This window comes from Python bivittatus, unplaced genomic scaffold, assembly GCF_059951505.1.
Source record: "Python bivittatus isolate LINGU-HERP-01145 unplaced genomic scaffold, Pbiv_v1 ctg000210_np1212, whole genome shotgun sequence".
NCBI classification, from domain to species: domain Eukaryota; kingdom Metazoa; phylum Chordata; class Lepidosauria; order Squamata; family Pythonidae; genus Python; species Python bivittatus.
In genome coordinates, this window is record NW_028277053.1 from 1,707,501 (window position 1) to 1,723,735 (window position 16,235).

The following is a 16,235-nucleotide window of genomic DNA, read 5'->3' on the forward strand; positions in this document are numbered from 1 at the left end:
GAAGTTATGTGTTCAGGAAATATTTCATACTGTATCATCAATGGCAACTGAATTGCAAATCTATAATTCAAATCATATTCAAAATAAAAGCTATTTTAATTTAGAAACATGGAACAAAAAAACATACGATCGCCCTTCTCCTAACATTATTACGATTGCTACTGAAAGTGAGCATGAATAAAATATAATTTTGTTTGAAAAAATAATATCCAAAAGGAAGGTGCTTTGCCTTTTGATCCCTTCTATTTCAATGTTTCAATAACAATTTCAATAACAATTATGGTCTTCAAATCTAGGGATTAGCAATTTCCTGATTTGCATGAGAAACATGGAAATAAGAAACATAGGATGGATTTTCCAGTGACAGATTGTAGCAACTTTTAAAAAATAAATAAGTGATATCAGCCTCAAAGGTTTCTGGAACATGAGGCAAGACTGTAGATTCCTAAAAGTTAAATTGTGGCCCAAAAAGCCCACATAAACACAGTATGCTATAGAAGGAGGAGGAGGAGAAAGAGAAGAAAAGATTATTTTCTCCCCACCTCCAAGAAGATAAATACCTATCATCTTTAAATAACAGAATTGTACAAATTATTCTCATGGGCTTAAAACAACTCCAGATTTGGAAATAAAAAGATATTGGGGTGGAGTAGGGGGACTACCTTAAAAAAAAATTTTTTAAAAAATGGGGGGTGGGAATCCACACCTTGAGTTAACTGAAACTTAAAATGCCAGTGTTTCATTATGAAGATTATAATCAAATGTCTGCTTACTCAGGAGTAAACCTGATCAAACTCAAAAGTTATTTCAAGCCAACACGTGTAAGACTGCACAGTATCTAGAGGTCCCCCCCCCCCCCACCTCAAAATAACTCTTTCTAGACTGAGCTGTTAGCATCACTTGCCCATTCCTGCATGGAGAATTTTCTCATGAATTGCATTTGAAGGAACAACAATAATAAAAATTCCTTGGAAAGATAATATCAGTGGGAAAAGCGGATACAAAACAATGAGGAGTGCTATGAAAAAGGGGCTAGGGTTACACCAAGGAGGTTTCCCCATGGGATTATTTTACCCGACCGTGTGCATGCTTTAATTGGAATATTGGTTTAATTGCTTAATTAATTAACTAAAGGAAGGATCACTTTTAATCAACAGGACTATAAGTTCAGGACACCCATGTTCCGAAGGCAGTGTGAAGGCGGCTTCACTTTCTTCCACATCTCAAAATAAGGTTTCTTTCTTTTTCTTTTTTACTTTTTGAGATTTATATACTGATCACTTCCTAGATGGAAACAGAGCTGATTAGTAGATTTGGGATTCTGTAACTGCTTGACAGCATGCATAGAGTTTATCTACTGCTTTAAACTGGTGGATGTACAAAGAAAGAGGATGGAAAAACTCCTGTGAAACAAAATCCCAAATTATGAGCAAAAGGACTTATCAGGAATGTTTGAAACATTTTTTTTTCCTCAAGATGTGTATCATTTGAAGCTTTTCGGTGCATTTTCCCCTCCCTATGGCACCTGAATTGGATTTTTCATTACTCTGTTTGACATTCTTAAATATATTTTTATCCATTTGATACCAAACAGGCAATATTTTTCAAGGTAGCTTTGAAAGAGAGAGGATGAGAAAGAAAATACTCCTTGATGTGAAAGTGAATGTTAGCAGAAGAACACTAAGAGACCGAATGTTAGTAGAAGAAAAATAAGGCGAGGGGGGGGGGGGAGAATTAGGGGTAAGTGAAATTTTAACTTCCTCTTCCAGTCAAGTATTTAACACTGTTTATGACTAGCTCATCTTCATTCATTTGAGGAGTCCCAGTTTCAAAAGAGGCACTTAAAATGTTTGCAAGGATGTGCCAAACGCTTTCAGGAAAAAGAAATGAGGATGTACTAATCATTACAGGAGTACATAACGTAGTGTGGGTTAATATTGGGGTTTCAAGCTGTCCAACTGCACTCATGCAAATTCAGAGTGGGGTTTTCCTAGACTTTTTAAAGGTTCTCTTTTGAATACCACTTCTTAAGTAGCTAATGCTTAACATAAGTCATCGGCATCGGAAACAATAGAGTGGTCTCTTTAATTAATGTGGGCTCCTATTTGTTTAATATTAACTAGGAATGTTAATATGTGCAGAAGAATTAAAGCCAATTCTGAGTTCAAAACTAATTTTTACAAGAAGCATATTCTTCATGTTTGTTTTAATGCTTTTTTTTCCTGAATCTGGGATCTGACAAAAAGAGGGGGGGGGTGGGGAGAAAGAGAAAATATCACTACTAGAAGAGACTGCAATTGCACTCCTTAATTATTGTCAGATTGTTGGGAAAAGATGTGGGTTTTTAAAACAGTAATGGTAATTACTTTGATTTTTTGGTTTCTCAAACTGCTTCATAACAAGATTTTTTTAAGTCACGTTTTCTTGAAATGTCTCTGTCCAAAATAGGAAACCTGAATGTATCTCTGTCTAGGTGTGTATATGTTATATGCACGTATACACACGCACATACATACACAGACACACTTTTTATTTACAACAGCATGCAATTCTAAGTTGATCTCTGTCTCTGTTCTCAGTTGGGAAACAAACCTATTAAAATATGCAAATGAGAGTTTTTTCTTGGACTTCTTTTAGGGGGCATGTTTTTAAATTGATTTTTGGTAGACTAGAACTGCTGGCTTCAAATATGGCTCCTGTTCCTTTAATGAAATGGTAATCAAGCAATTCTGGAATTTGAATAGTTAAACTAATATACAAATATTATTCAACGCAGGTAAACATTTACCAATTCTTATAATAGGGTGGGATATCTACACATTCATACACACCTTGAAAACTGGGGAACTGCAAGAAATCATTCAGGACAATCCCTAAGCACCTTCTTTTATTTAAAGCACCACCCCGCCCTTGCATTGGTACCTCCATCCTTCGGCTATCTGTTCAATGTAGTTAACCTTGATTCTGCTCAGGGCCTGCAAGAGTTGCTGAAACTCAGCTGCTTCTGACCCTTTGCATCAGACCTTCCCTATCTCTGGTCTAAGGAATTAGGCAAAAAGTTATTAGATTATAGGAGAAATTGACAATATGCCTCTTCTTCCTCACCCCTTTAAAACATGTTGGTCTAACAGTACTGTAATATTCTTAGGAAGAAAGTTGCTCAGCTGAAGGAAACTTACTTTAATTCAGAGTTACCAGGAAGGGTGAGATATTTTGATGAACAAGACGTTTGGTTTATTTTAGCTTGAGAAATGCATCTTCCACCCAGCCCTCAAAACTAGGAGTGGGGTGCAATTGCTCCAAGCAAGGAGAAACAAAGCATTTAACTCAAGACCCTGATAGATTTTTTTTTTTTTAAGGAATCTGGTGTCTGGTATCCTTCTGATTCTTAACTCCAAAGGTTGGTGTGCTTGTTTTTCCCTAAGAAAAGGAGAAGCAGAGAGACATAGCTCTTAAGAACTCCTTCTCAGCTAACCTGTCCACTCTGAGGAAACTTTTGCCTGGAATCGGTTGTGATTGTATCCTCTCGGTTTTGTCACCTTCCACGAGGGGAGTGGGCAAGTACCTTTCGATGTGCGATTAAGAGAGAGAGAGGGGGGACACCTGCATTGTCAAAGCGCCCCATCTCTAAGTCTAAGCTGAGAAAATCTATTTTGAGCATTTCAAGCTGCAGAGAGAAGTCCTTTCTGTCTCCCTCCTGTGATTTCCTAAACTGAAATGAAAACACAAATGGGGATGAAACCTCTTAGATGGTTGAGGAGCTTACTAAATGGCTGTTTTTAAAAAAAAACAAAAAACAAAAAAGACTCTGTGACTTTGATTTACTTTTCTTGGATTTTTCTCTTTTTTTTTCCTTCCTTCCTTCCTTCCTTCCTTCCTTCCTTCCTTCCTTCCTTCCTTCCTTCCTTCCTTCCTTCCTAAGGGTGTCTCAGGAAATGCCGAAAATTCGGAGAGTTTCACTTTCTTTAACCTTACCTATTTCACTGTTCTCTTTTGGAAGGAAAAAGCCCCTAGTTGTGGTGAATTGGAAAAGAAACCCACCCCGCGTCCCACCAGAGATCAGAAGGAAGGGGACGGGCGGGGCGGAGTTCATCCGAATAAGAAGACTTTTAAACCTCACCTCTCCCCCGTCCCCAAATCTCTCTGCCTCGCTCCGCATATTTAAGGAGAGTGGGACGGAACAGGGCTTGGTCGACGGTGGATAAACGCTTCCCTAAAGATCTTCCTAACTTCAGGTCAACTGATGGGGCTCGAGACAGCCGGCCAGAGGAGGCCTCCCTCTGAGTTCCCTCCACGCTTCCCTGTCTGTCGTGCTGGAGTCGCTCGCTCTCTCCCACCCAGCCCCTTCCAGGACCCGCGTAAAGCGCGAGGGAAATGATTAATAACTGCAAGGGCGGAAGCAGAATTAAATAGACGTTTGAACTACAGTCGGGCTGTTTCCAGCCCTGAGGTCCCGCCGTCTGCTGGGTGCTCTCACCTTCCTCCAGAGAGGGAAAGAGGCGCTGATCATCTCGGGGGATGCGGAGCGAGGAGCCCCCTCCACCTCCGCCCCTGTTCTAATCAGGTTTTATTTCTCTCTGCCAAGGGGAGCAGGGGACCCTTCCTTTTAAAACCTCGGCCCGATAGTTCCAGGTATAAAAGGATTCCAGTCCTTTCCCCTTCACCTGGCATTACCGAATGTAAGAAATTCTCAGCTCTCCCTCCTGCCTCGCCGCCTTTGCTCTCCTTCTCCACCGCAGGAGCTCCTAATCACTCCGTATCGATTTCGCTAACTCTTTTCATCCCGCAAAAGACACATCTTAAAACACTCCTGCTTGGAATGTGTTTCTTTGTTTTAGAAACACTAATAAAATGATTTCCCCCTTCCCTCTGTAGAAAGAAAGAAAGAAAGAAAGAAAGAAAGAAAGAAAGAAAGAAAGAAAGAAAGAAAGAAAGAAAGAAAGAAAGAAAGAAAGAAAGAAAGAAAGAAAGAAAAAGAAAGAAAGATCGTTCGGAATAACCTGCCTGTTATCGTGTGATCGGTAAATATTTAGCTTCCTGGATACCTCCAGCGTCTCCTCTGGATCGATAGATCTCAGCCCAAGCGGAGGAAAGGGGAGTGGGGGGGCTGGATTATATTGTTGTCCAGAAGTGGCCAAGAGAAAGAGCCCAGGTGGGGGGAAGGGAGTAGCTTGTGGCATCTGAGTCAAACTTCTCAATAAACTTGAGCTCCCCGGAACTCCTATCCGCGGGAAATACGCGGAGCGAGAAAAGCATGAGCGGAAAGAAAAAACGCTCCCAAGGGCTGGAAGGTTACTACCTCTTTCTTCCCCCCCCCACCCCACCATTTTTTAAACTTCTCATTTGTATTCCCCCCCCCCCTCCACCCAATACCGCCCTCTCCTCTCCGGTTTAACTTCCGACCTAAATTTGCAAGTTTGTTCTCCCGCGGCGAGAAACCTCCCTGAAAGCGCCCGCAAAGTTGAAAGCGACAAAGAGGCAGGCGGGTGAAGATGGATTAATTTGCTCAGAATAATTCTCCGTCTCTCTCGCGCGCGCGCGCAAGATAGCGCGTGTCCCAGTAATACACCGCCGCCCATTCCTCATTAATCAATGGTAGATGAGAAGCATTTCCGAAATTGCTGCGCACAGCGCAGGTCAGGATCCAGGTAAGGCTCTGCGTGCAGCCGCCGCTCGGAGCAGCCGCGCATTATACCAGAGCATTTCGTACAGGCGGATCGCTAGACAGAGCTCACCGCGAAATCAAAATAACACATCGACATAGATTGAGAGGGTTGTGTGTGTCAAAAAGACTCCAAAGATGTTTCTTGGACGAAGGATAGTTCTCTGGAGGAGGGGAAGAAAAGGGAAGAGAGAGAAGGAGAGAGTAAGGGATCAGCAGGGGGAAGACCCTGCTCTTCTGAGGCTCAGTTTCCTGCCAGATCTTTCCCACCCTGTAAAAACCTGCAGCAACCAGATACACGCATTAGGAAAGACGTGCGCAAGGTGACGCGGAACTTCTGATGACCGAAACAAAAGCAGTCCCAGAGAAGCGCATGTCTCCTTGGATTTCTCCTTGGATTTCTCTCTTCGGACGCTTTTTGACACCTGCTCCTCCGTCCGTCACGCATTCTCACGCTGTCTTTCACTCTCCGATTAGCTGGAGGCATAAATACTCGGGCGGGCAGATAAAAATGGGCGCAGTGGGTGGGGAGGCCATTTCGTTCACACAACAGGACAGCCTGCCCGTGTTTGGTCAGAAAAGTGTTTGAAGGTACAGGGGAACCGAACAAATGGTTGGTGCGGCCAGCCTCGCTTCCTGTTTCCGAAAATAAAGTCGAGGGTTCCCCCACCCCGGGAGCTCTCGAGATAACCCAAAGAGTTCGTGTGAATGGAGCCAGATTCGAACACTGCGGGTTCATCTGTTCCCCTAGCAACAGAGCAAGGCGATCCGGCCCTCGTTAAGGCAATTTCGCCGTCTGCTAGATCCAGGGATTTTTTCTTTAAAAAGTTTTAAGGGCGTTGAGGACTCGCAGGCAGAAAATTTCCCGCGAGCCGCTCTGTCGGAATTCAGTGGGGCTCACTCCCTCTTCAGCCAGCCCGGTGCTGTAGGGCACATGGATGGTGCCCACCGAGCAGATGTTTCCGCTTCCTGGTGTTTCTTCCTCTGCCCGGCAGATTGGCAGACAGCAAGCGACCAGTCTGCCCTGCAGCTGTGTGGCCCTGCAATTCCCACCAGCCCCACCCAATTCGGAGACGGGAGGGCATACATCTGGAGGGCGCCCGGCTGGGGAAGACTGCCACGCGCAGTTATCTATGCCTCCAGTGTAGGGACGAGCGCGCGTTCTCCCAGCTGACAGATGTGTGTCTGGAATAACAGAAGGACGCGAGCGTCTAAAACAAACATAAATAAACGTAGCGGTGGCTACAGTTCCTGGATCCGTCCCATCATTCTCACGGAGAAATAACTCTCGGGTGCAATTAGATCCGTCTTCCCTTCCCTCCCAGAACGAGGTCATTTCGAGGCATAACTCTCAGTACCATCAAGGGGGAGGGCGAGAGAGAAAGACGCTCACAAATGAATCGCCCAGAAGGAGGAAAAAAGGGGGGGGGTGGACAAACCGTAGCAGCCCTCTTCAAATTTGCAGCTCTGGGAGGCCCTTTCTACAGCGACAGAGACACTCCGGTTTTCTCCGGACCGCACGGAAGAAAACCCGGGAGCCTTCAACAGAGAGCGCCTGGCCTCTTTGAAAGCCGCGAGTCCGCTGCGCTTCTGTGCTTTTTTTTTTTTGTAAGGTTCCTGTTCAGAAAGGAAAGGAAAACTTTGCCTCCTCTTCGTCCAGGTGAAATCGGACTGGGGGAGGGACACCTTTCCTCCTCCACTGCTTTGTTCGGGGGCCACTTTTTCCGCCTCCCCCCCCCCCCCCGGGCCCAGCACATTCTCTTTTAAGAGAGGTCTCCCGAATCGTCCCGCCTGGACCGTAGCAAACAATTTAATTAGAGGCCTTTTTGCCTCGCCGGAGAAGAAAGAAGGGTGGGGAAGCGTTGGTGTTCGGGCAGACTAAGCACTCTCCGCCCATTGAAAGGCGCTGATCCGAAAAGACAGAAGGGAGAAGAAAAAGCGATTTGCCGGGGACCTTCTCCATCCCTTTCACACCATTCTCACTCACTCACACACACACTTTCTTCAAGACAAAACCGCTCCTTGGAAAAACGCAGAGGGAAACACCAACTAGGGAAAGAAAACACACACACACACGTACACACACAAGAGGGCCGTCCTTCGTATTACTCTCAAATTCCTTGAGTTCAAAGGGTCCGTTTGGAGGGGGGGGGGTGTAAAAATCCGACACCCCCCCCCCTTTGTTCGGCTTGGTATGTTAGGGGAATTTTGCTCCAAGGCCCCGCCAGCCAGCCGAGGTGGCGGGCAGGCGAGGGACCCCAGGCTTCTTCCTCGCGTTTAGGGTTAACGTAACTCTCACCTCTGACCCCTTTCATCCCAACGCCTGGGCTAACCTCCGAACTGCGGCCGAGCTTTCGAAAAGGGAAGAAGGGGGGGGGAGGAGAGGGAGCGGAGAGACAAAATGTCGAAGCTTGAGACTGAAACCATTTCTAACTGGGATCTTTTCTCCCACTGCCCCCCCCCCCCAAGATCTTTCTCTCCTTTGGCTTTGTTTCAGCCAACAGAGAATATGTGCATCTATTATTATTATTATTATTATTATTATTATTATTATTATTATTATATCTTTCTAAAAGATACAAACTGAATTCTCTGCTGGCTGTCGTCCTTCCTCCCCATCACACACACACACACACAAATTCTCCTCCCCCCCCCCCCCCAAGATTTCAAGGAAAACTCTGGGAGTAAAAAAGGAAGAAAGTGGCCAGCTCCCCCCCCCCCGGGGGAGGGGAGGCTGGGATGTAGATTATTTGGTGGGGTTTGGGGGAGGGAAGAGAGAGGGGGCTCTAGGTCGAAGCCTTTCCCATCACCACCACCTCCACCGGCCATAAACCTATCAGAAAGCGTCCTTTTAGGATATATTTAATCTTCTACAATATTTCCAAGACTGAGGATTTTACAGGCCTATAATGTGGGCATTTGATGACCCACAAAAGAAAGTCACCCTCCCCTTTTTCCCCCCTTTCAAATACACTGCGTTATCCCACCATCCTAAAGCCACCCTTCTAGAGGAACATAATTAAGTGTGGTGTGGGTGTGTGTGCGCGCGCGCGCAATTATTGGGGCAAATCCATTTGTAAATTTCATTTGCCTTGTAAAAGCTCAATTAAAGCTCAGGGAGACGGCGGGATCCGTGCCCTCTTTTCAAGATCTAGAATGGGAATAGTCGGAAACGAATAAAACAAAATAAAGGTGTGAACCTTTTGTCACTTGGGACAGTATCTTTTCACCAACTACTGTGAGAGATTATCCTTCCCCGTCTCTCTCTCTCTCTCTCACACACACACACACCCATCAATGACTGCATTAAAATTATCTTTTCAAAGCACCTTTCCTTCAGAAGGGGGGAACGCCAGAAAAGCGATCCTCTACCAGTTGGAAACCTTAGCGCGAGCTATAAAGATCTGCCCAGAGCCTTTCTCTGCGCCGAGTGTCCATTCTGAAGGCAGCAGGACAGGCGAGATTTCAGAGCCGAATATTCTCCCTCCCTCCCTGCCACCAACCCTCGCTTAAGAGAGGGAAGGGGCGCTGCTTAGTTTCCCTTGATTCCAGCTCGAGGGATCGAGGGGCCGCAAATGTGTGGGGTCACTTCGGACGTTCTGGAAGGGAGGGGGGACCCTGCAGAGGGGAGCAAGTGGCGGTGCTCACCAGGCGCCGCGGAACCCGCTCCCTGCATTCCTACGGCACGCTAAGCTTGGTTCGTCTTCTCTTAAGCTTCTTGGGGCGGCCCTTTGAGTTACCTTAGCCTTAGAGGTACAGCTCGAACCCGGAAAGGGGGTTACTTCAGCAACCAGGGGAAGCGCGTTGTGCGAACGCAGCCAGAGGAGGGGGACTGGTGGAGGGAGAGGGGCAGAAAAGTCCCGGAATTTTAAGCTTCGGACTTTCCCCCACGCACTGCAGTTCTGGTTCTGGATGTTTCTTCTTTTTAACCTACTCCCGTTTTCACCCAAACGCACAAGCACCCTCCTTTTACGTTAGGATCTGTTTTCCATCCTTCTACAACGCACATTTAATTTGGAAGCATCCCCCCCCCCTTTCTTTCTCTCTCCCCTGTTCCATTGGGGGAGGGGTGTGTGCCTGCGTGTATGTCGGTGTGTGTGTGTGTGTGTTTCCAAAGTCTCGTCTTTCCAGCCCCAAACAAGGTGTAATCAGACGTTCTTCCTTCTAAGGAGTGAGAAGAGCGACAGATCTTTAACATTTGGGTGGGGGCTCTTTCCTCTCCCCCCTCCATTTTTTTAAAGGCTTACATTCCTCCACTACCGTGGAGAAGCTCACCCCCCCCCGCCCGCCCGCTTAAACTTAGATTGTGTGTGTATATATTTATATAATTCCACCCCCCCCCTTTTTAAAAATCTTCACGCGAAGAATACACAGGGGGAAAACACGTTTCTTCATAGACTAGAACACATCTCACCCTTTCGTCTTTCTTCCTTTGTAATTTTTTTTCCCCTTCTCTTCCTTTTTTCTCTCCCCCCCCACCTCCCCTCGCTTAAAAAAAAACAATCAGTTTGCACAATCGTTTAGATAAACACCAAGAAGATACGTCTTCACAGCCTAAGGGAGGGAGGGGCAAAACAATAATCATAATAATAACAATTAAAAGCAATTTTGCCAACCGCTGCCCAACTAAAGAAGAAGATGCAAGCGATTTGGGATCTTGAACAAAGCAAATATTCTTTGGGTATGTTTAATTCTCGTTTTAAATCTCTCTCTCTCTCTCTCTCTCTCTCTCTTTCTCCCCCACCACCCTCTTCCTCTCCCCCCCCCCCCATCCCCTTTCCTTGCGACGCGTTTTGGGGTGGCTGATTCTCTCTTTCACTTTCTTTTTCTGTATTATTATTATTATTATTATTATTATTATTATTATTATTATTATTATTTGGGGGGACGTGTGACTGGGTTAAGCTTTTGTGTTGCGATCTGAGGCGCACTGCCTGCCAAGGAAGTCCCCGCGTTGCAGTCCAACTCTGGGACTTGCCTTCCTGAGTCAACGCCCCCGAAGCAGGGCAGAGTCGGGAACCTCATTTGGGAAAGGTTACTGGGATGGGGGGACCTGGACGGGGTTCTTCTCCGGGCATTGCACCGAGAAAGGAGTTGGTGTGCGGGCGCACTCTCGTGGGAAGCTTTCTCCTTTTGGGGGGTGGGAGGACGAGCCCATTGCTTTTTAGAGACACCAAACGGCACCCCACATCCCCACTTCCCAAACCCGTCGTGCGAGAGCGTTCGGGGGAGTGGGTCCATGAAACAACTGGCGTTGTTGTTACTGTGGGGTCTGGGCAAAGATTTGATGAAGAGGCGCGCCTGGGGCGGGGGTGGAGGGAATCAGAAGGTAAGAATGCCGTTCCCAGACTGTGTAGCCACGTGCGTGTGAGGTCGGTTGAATTGGGCTGCTTTTTTTCATTTCTTGAAGAAATAGCTCGGTTTTTCCAACAAGTTGCTCCCCACCCCCACCCCCACCCCCACCCCCATCCCCACCCCACCCATCCCACCCTTCATCCCTTCCTTAGAATTTTTGATGAATGATAAAATAAATAAACAGGAGTACTCACCATTGCCAGAGTGAATCGGTTGTTGGTCCAGGATCCGGGTGCAAAGTTTTGTTTGTCCCTTCCAACTCTGTGTGTGTGCGTGTGTGTGTGTGTGTGTGTGTGTAAGCGCGTGTGTGCGTGCATGCGTGGAACTTGGGGGGGGAGATTAAAAATCACCACGCCGGTGTCACTTTAAAACAAATGGGGCATGGAAAAGAGACACCCTGCCCTGCAGCCAGAAATACACACTCATACTCGCCTTCTGCCTGTAAAAGGAAGGGGGGATATCCCCGAACTCATCCCTTCTCACCCCTCGCCCCTCCCTTAAAAAAAAAAAAAGCTTTTCCCGGAAGCTAAGGAGGCTCGGTCGAAGTCCGGAGGCCAACAGAACCTGTCTGGATAAATGGGCCATCCGGGGAAAAAATCAGTGAGAGGTTTAACAACTACAGAAGTTTGGCCGTGGCTCCTCTGTCCATCCCACCCTGCCCCCGTTTGCCTGGTTAGCCCGGCTCCGCGTGGCCCCCAAGTCTCTTTCACTTTAAGAGCCGCGCGTTTCTTTGAAAGTTGAGTTTTCTATGCCGGTGACAGACTTTCGCTAGGGGGCAGGCGCATACTGTACTTCTGGAGTCTCCCTGCCAGCTTCTCTGCCCCCCCCCCCCGTTTCTATCCTCTCTCTTTCTCTCTCTATCCCCCCCCCCCATCTCTCTCTCGTTTCTCTGGCGCGCTCTTTCTCTCTCGCTCTCCCCTAGCATATGTTCTAATTTCGCACTGTAAATTTTCCAAAAGGTCCCGCTCTGACAGCCCCTGGGGATTTTCAAAGTGCCACTAGCCAGTGGTTAAAAATTACATTGACTTGAAAGATCAGAGCAACACAATGTGGGCCACTTTCACCCATTCAGGGCTCTTCGGGTGGAGCTGGGAGGGAAGAGGAGAGAGAGGGGGGCGGGAAGCAGCCCGTCTTTCTCCGCTGAGAGCTTCCAAAGTAGTCCGCCAAGAAAGAGGGGGACTAATCAAATGTACACCCACATACACGCTGGCAGAGGAGGGAAAGAGGGGAAAGAACCTAAAACAAAGAGAAGGGGGTGATTTCCCCCTTCCCAACTTCTTTGCTTGGATTTACTTTTGGGCGCCTCTCCTTCTTTCTCCTGCCCCCCCTCCCCATTTCATCTGGGTTTTCTTTTTAGCTTGTTTCCAGATCCCCAGTGTCTCCGTGTCTGAACCCCAGCTTTTCAAACGGGCAAATGAGTATATCCCGCTTGTTATTTGCTCCAGCTGCCGGCGTTCCCCCACGGCCACCACCCAAAGTTGCACAGCAGACCGCCTGCCAGCACACACTCACGCCCCGAGGTACAAGCGGGATCCCAGCTGGGATTCTACTCCCCTCCTGTCCAAGGACAGCTCTCTAGGACCCGGGCTGAGCCAGCCCAGAGGATCCGACTAGCTGAGCAGTGAGCTGTCCCTGAGTGCTGCGCTCCGGAGTCTCCTTTCACACGCGACGTGGGCTACCTACGGCCAAACTTAAGCCCCAGCCAGCGAGCCCAGCTTCGCCCGCCCGTAACCGCGCCAGCCCTTTGAAAGAGAAGGGAGCAGGGGTCCGCCACGGGACCTGCGCTGGCAGCTCATTTTCCTCCGCGTCGCCTTTCCGTGGCAAATGAGCGGCTCTTGTCTTCTGCGGGGGTACAGAAAAACTCTACCCGGGACAAAGCCGCCGTCTTTCTCCTCGCCGGTCTTTCTCGAGTCGCCTTTGTGTTCCGGGGAAAGATATAAAACAGCCTGTTTGCTATTCACTTTCCCCCTGCTGGCATCTATGGAATGATCTTGCCTGGAAGTAGTTGGGAAGGAGAAATCGAGACCCTTGCCCGCAAGCTCAGTTATGTGGCTTTTCACTGGCTGGATTCCTCGGGCAACAGGTTGACCTGCCGGCTGAAATTAGCCCGTTTGCTGGGGTGGCCCTGTGCATTCCCTAGCCCAGCGGTCTGGGTTCGCCCCAGCCACGCCACGCGCCTCCAACCTTAGCACAGCCAGCCCCGCTGACGCCTCAGGCGCTAATCTTTCCCTGACCCGTTAAGCTTGTGGTGTGAACGCAACCTGGGTGTGCACGAAAGCAGGCGTGTTTGGCGGTGAGTGGCTGGGAGAGGGGGCCGAGGCGCTAGGTCGCGGCCACCCGACGGACGGGCCGGTGGTGTTCACAGGAGAGGGACAGCTTCTAACCCGCCCCATCCTGCGGCCAGAAAGGGATCCCCATCCTCGCCTCGAAATTGGCCAGAGGAAGGGACAGGAATTTCCAGACTGGGCCAGAAGCGAGCACAGGTCACAATTGCCCTTTCCTGCCATCCCTCCGTTACACCTGCGAGCTTTTAACAGCAGCCTTTATTTCTGCTGCCCCCCCCTCCCTCCCTCCCTCCCAAAAAAGTGTATTAGGAGGAGAAGTGAGGCCCTCAGATTGCAGAGGGCCAAATGCAGGGGGTCGTTGCGGGGCCCGGAGTCTGAGACGCGGTTGCTGACTTCGAAGGGGTGTCGCAGACCTCTGCTTGTCTGAATATATATTCACACACACACACATATAAGTATATCAGTCTGTATGCACATATTGTGTGTGTGTGTGTGTGTGTGTACATATCTATCATACCCATCCATATACATTACATTGCACCGACTATATATTTGTATGGGTTAGCTATGCTCTGTTTTTCCCGTCTAATGCTAACCCCGCTGAGACATCATCATCATCATCATCATCATCATCATCATCATCATCATCATCATCATTATTATTATTTGCCTTCTCCGAAAAGGTATTTCTTTGCGAAGGTTGGTAAGCTTTGCCCCCACTTAGAGCTGGACTTCCACCTCTCCACGGATAGCTGGGTGGTTTGAATGGTTAACTTCAGCTAAGACCATAAAATAAAATCTAACTGCGTTGGTCTGGACATCCCTCATAACGTTTGGGTGTTTCGTCTTGATATGGGGTCTTGATATGGGGTTCGTTTGCTCCGGATTTTGCCGCAGCCTGAATAAAGAAGCCCTTCCAATCTCGGTTCAGAGGAAGAAATTGAATGATCTGAACAGGGGGCAGGGGTGGACCTCCGAAATTCCCCTTTCCAAGGTGTTTAAGGTGTTTTCTTGGAGTAAAATCATGCTTTTTCCTATTTTTCCTCCCCCTGTTTTCCATGCCTTGGCCCAGGGAAAGCGTCTGGGTGTGAAGTCTTCCCACTTGGGAGACATACCAGCACCCTGAAATGGGTGCATGCGTTTGGTTAATAATGCTTTCTCCTCTCTGTGTGAACGTGGAGCAAAAGTAATTGCGAGGGGGGGGGATCATCATCTTCATCATCTGGCGTGGTGGAGGAGAATGGCAGGGACTTCAAGGGAACAATGAAGTTTAAGGGTCACTGTTCTGAAGTTGGACACCATACCCTCCCTCTGATTCTCTCTCTGTGTAGGCTGATATATGTCAGGCTATAAGAGGTTCCTGCAGAAGATGAGCGAATGCCTAAATCTGTGCCTTTACTGTAGGATCAGTCTGTCCCAGAGTTAAGGAAACCAGAAGTCCTCATCTAGACAGGATTTTGTAAATGTTCAGGTTGGAAATCCAGTTTTAACTGCCTGGCTCAGACATACGGGCATCAATAGTGAGATCAAGTTAGACTTTAAGTCTCTGCAAACCGCAAGATCAGCGGGAGAATATTAGAGAGACCATGGGTGTTTCGTTTTATAAAGAAGTCGGGTTATATTATTATTATTATTATTATTATTATTATTATCATCATCATCATCATCATCATCGTTATTTTTATTATTATTATCGTCGTCATCATCTGAGCTGCCAGGTAATTAAAAGTTCAGCCGGTATACCTGTAGAACTTTAATCCGCAATGGGAATCAATGGGCATTTCAGCCTTGAAGTGATCTTAGTTGTGTAAAATATTGATTCAGATCACTTCCCAGGTATCTTGAATTCCCTCTGTCGCCCCTGCCTCACCGATGTGATTAACTTTTTTTCAGAATACCTTAAATATCCCCGTCTTTCAGTCTCAAGAATAGTGGAGTAGAAGGACGGGGGGAGTCCCCTGCAATAGCCCCAGCCTTTCAGAGGTGAGGAACGCAACCCCTGATCTCCCGGCAGAGTTCAGAAAGTCCGTTATCTTACAAAGAGGGCTGCAGATTTGTGTTATGCATTCATAAATAAATGCACGCGCGCGCCCACTCACACGCATACACGCACCTGTCTAGAATCCCAGATGCAAACCAAGCTCATTTTTATACCAGAAATCAATGACCATAAAGAAGGATAATGTAATACTAATAATAAAAATAATAATGATGATGATGCATTCCCATAATCTTACTGTTGTTGCTCTGAGTTTCAAAAACCTCTCTTAAAGAAATAGGGAGACGGGAGGAAGGAGCGAAGGACTGGAGTATGGGGAAAAAACAAAGTCAGACAAACAGACAGGCGGGGATGCTCAGGGCGAGGGATAGAACAGCGGGCGGGGGGGGGCGGGCGGGCGGGCGAGGGAAGCAGCGAACAGAGCTCGCTTTAGGACCGCGCGGACTTCCCCGGCTCCAGCCATCCCAGCCCTGCACAAGGCTAAACTGCCCAATGAGGGGCGAGGGGAGGTCCGCGAGCTTTTGACCAGTCAAAGGCAGCCTCTTGCCTTATAAGGCGAGCGGTCGCCATGGCAACGTGTGCTAAGTTGCAGCCGCGGTGTCAAAGTTCACTATATAGAGAGCTGGGTGAGCTGAGCGCGGAGAAAGCCTCCGCCGCTCGCCCAGCCGGTCTCCTATAAATCGCATTCACTCCTGGGCCCCCCCGCCTCGCCGTCGCCTCCTCCTCCTCCTCCTCCTCCTCCTCCTCTCCCGCATATTGGATCCCGGGGACTCTCGGCTCCCCCCTCTTTCCTTTCTCTCCCCTCTCTCTCTCTCCCTTCTTTTTTGTTCTTCTTCCCCTTCCCCCCTCTTTCTCTTTTCCCCTAAAAAAAAATAATTATCACTCGTCTTCCTCTGGGTGCCCGTGCAACCTCCCTCCCCTCTCCGCCCCCCCT

General features: G+C 47.9%; 1 pseudogene across 1 annotated transcript in view; it reads right to left on the bottom strand.

Moving 5' to 3' along the window:
• The window catches only part of LOC103064539 (uncharacterized), a 42,117-nt pseudogene that overhangs the window by 24,293 nt on the left and 1,589 nt on the right, over nucleotides 1-16,235 (bottom strand). The window lies entirely within an intron of this gene.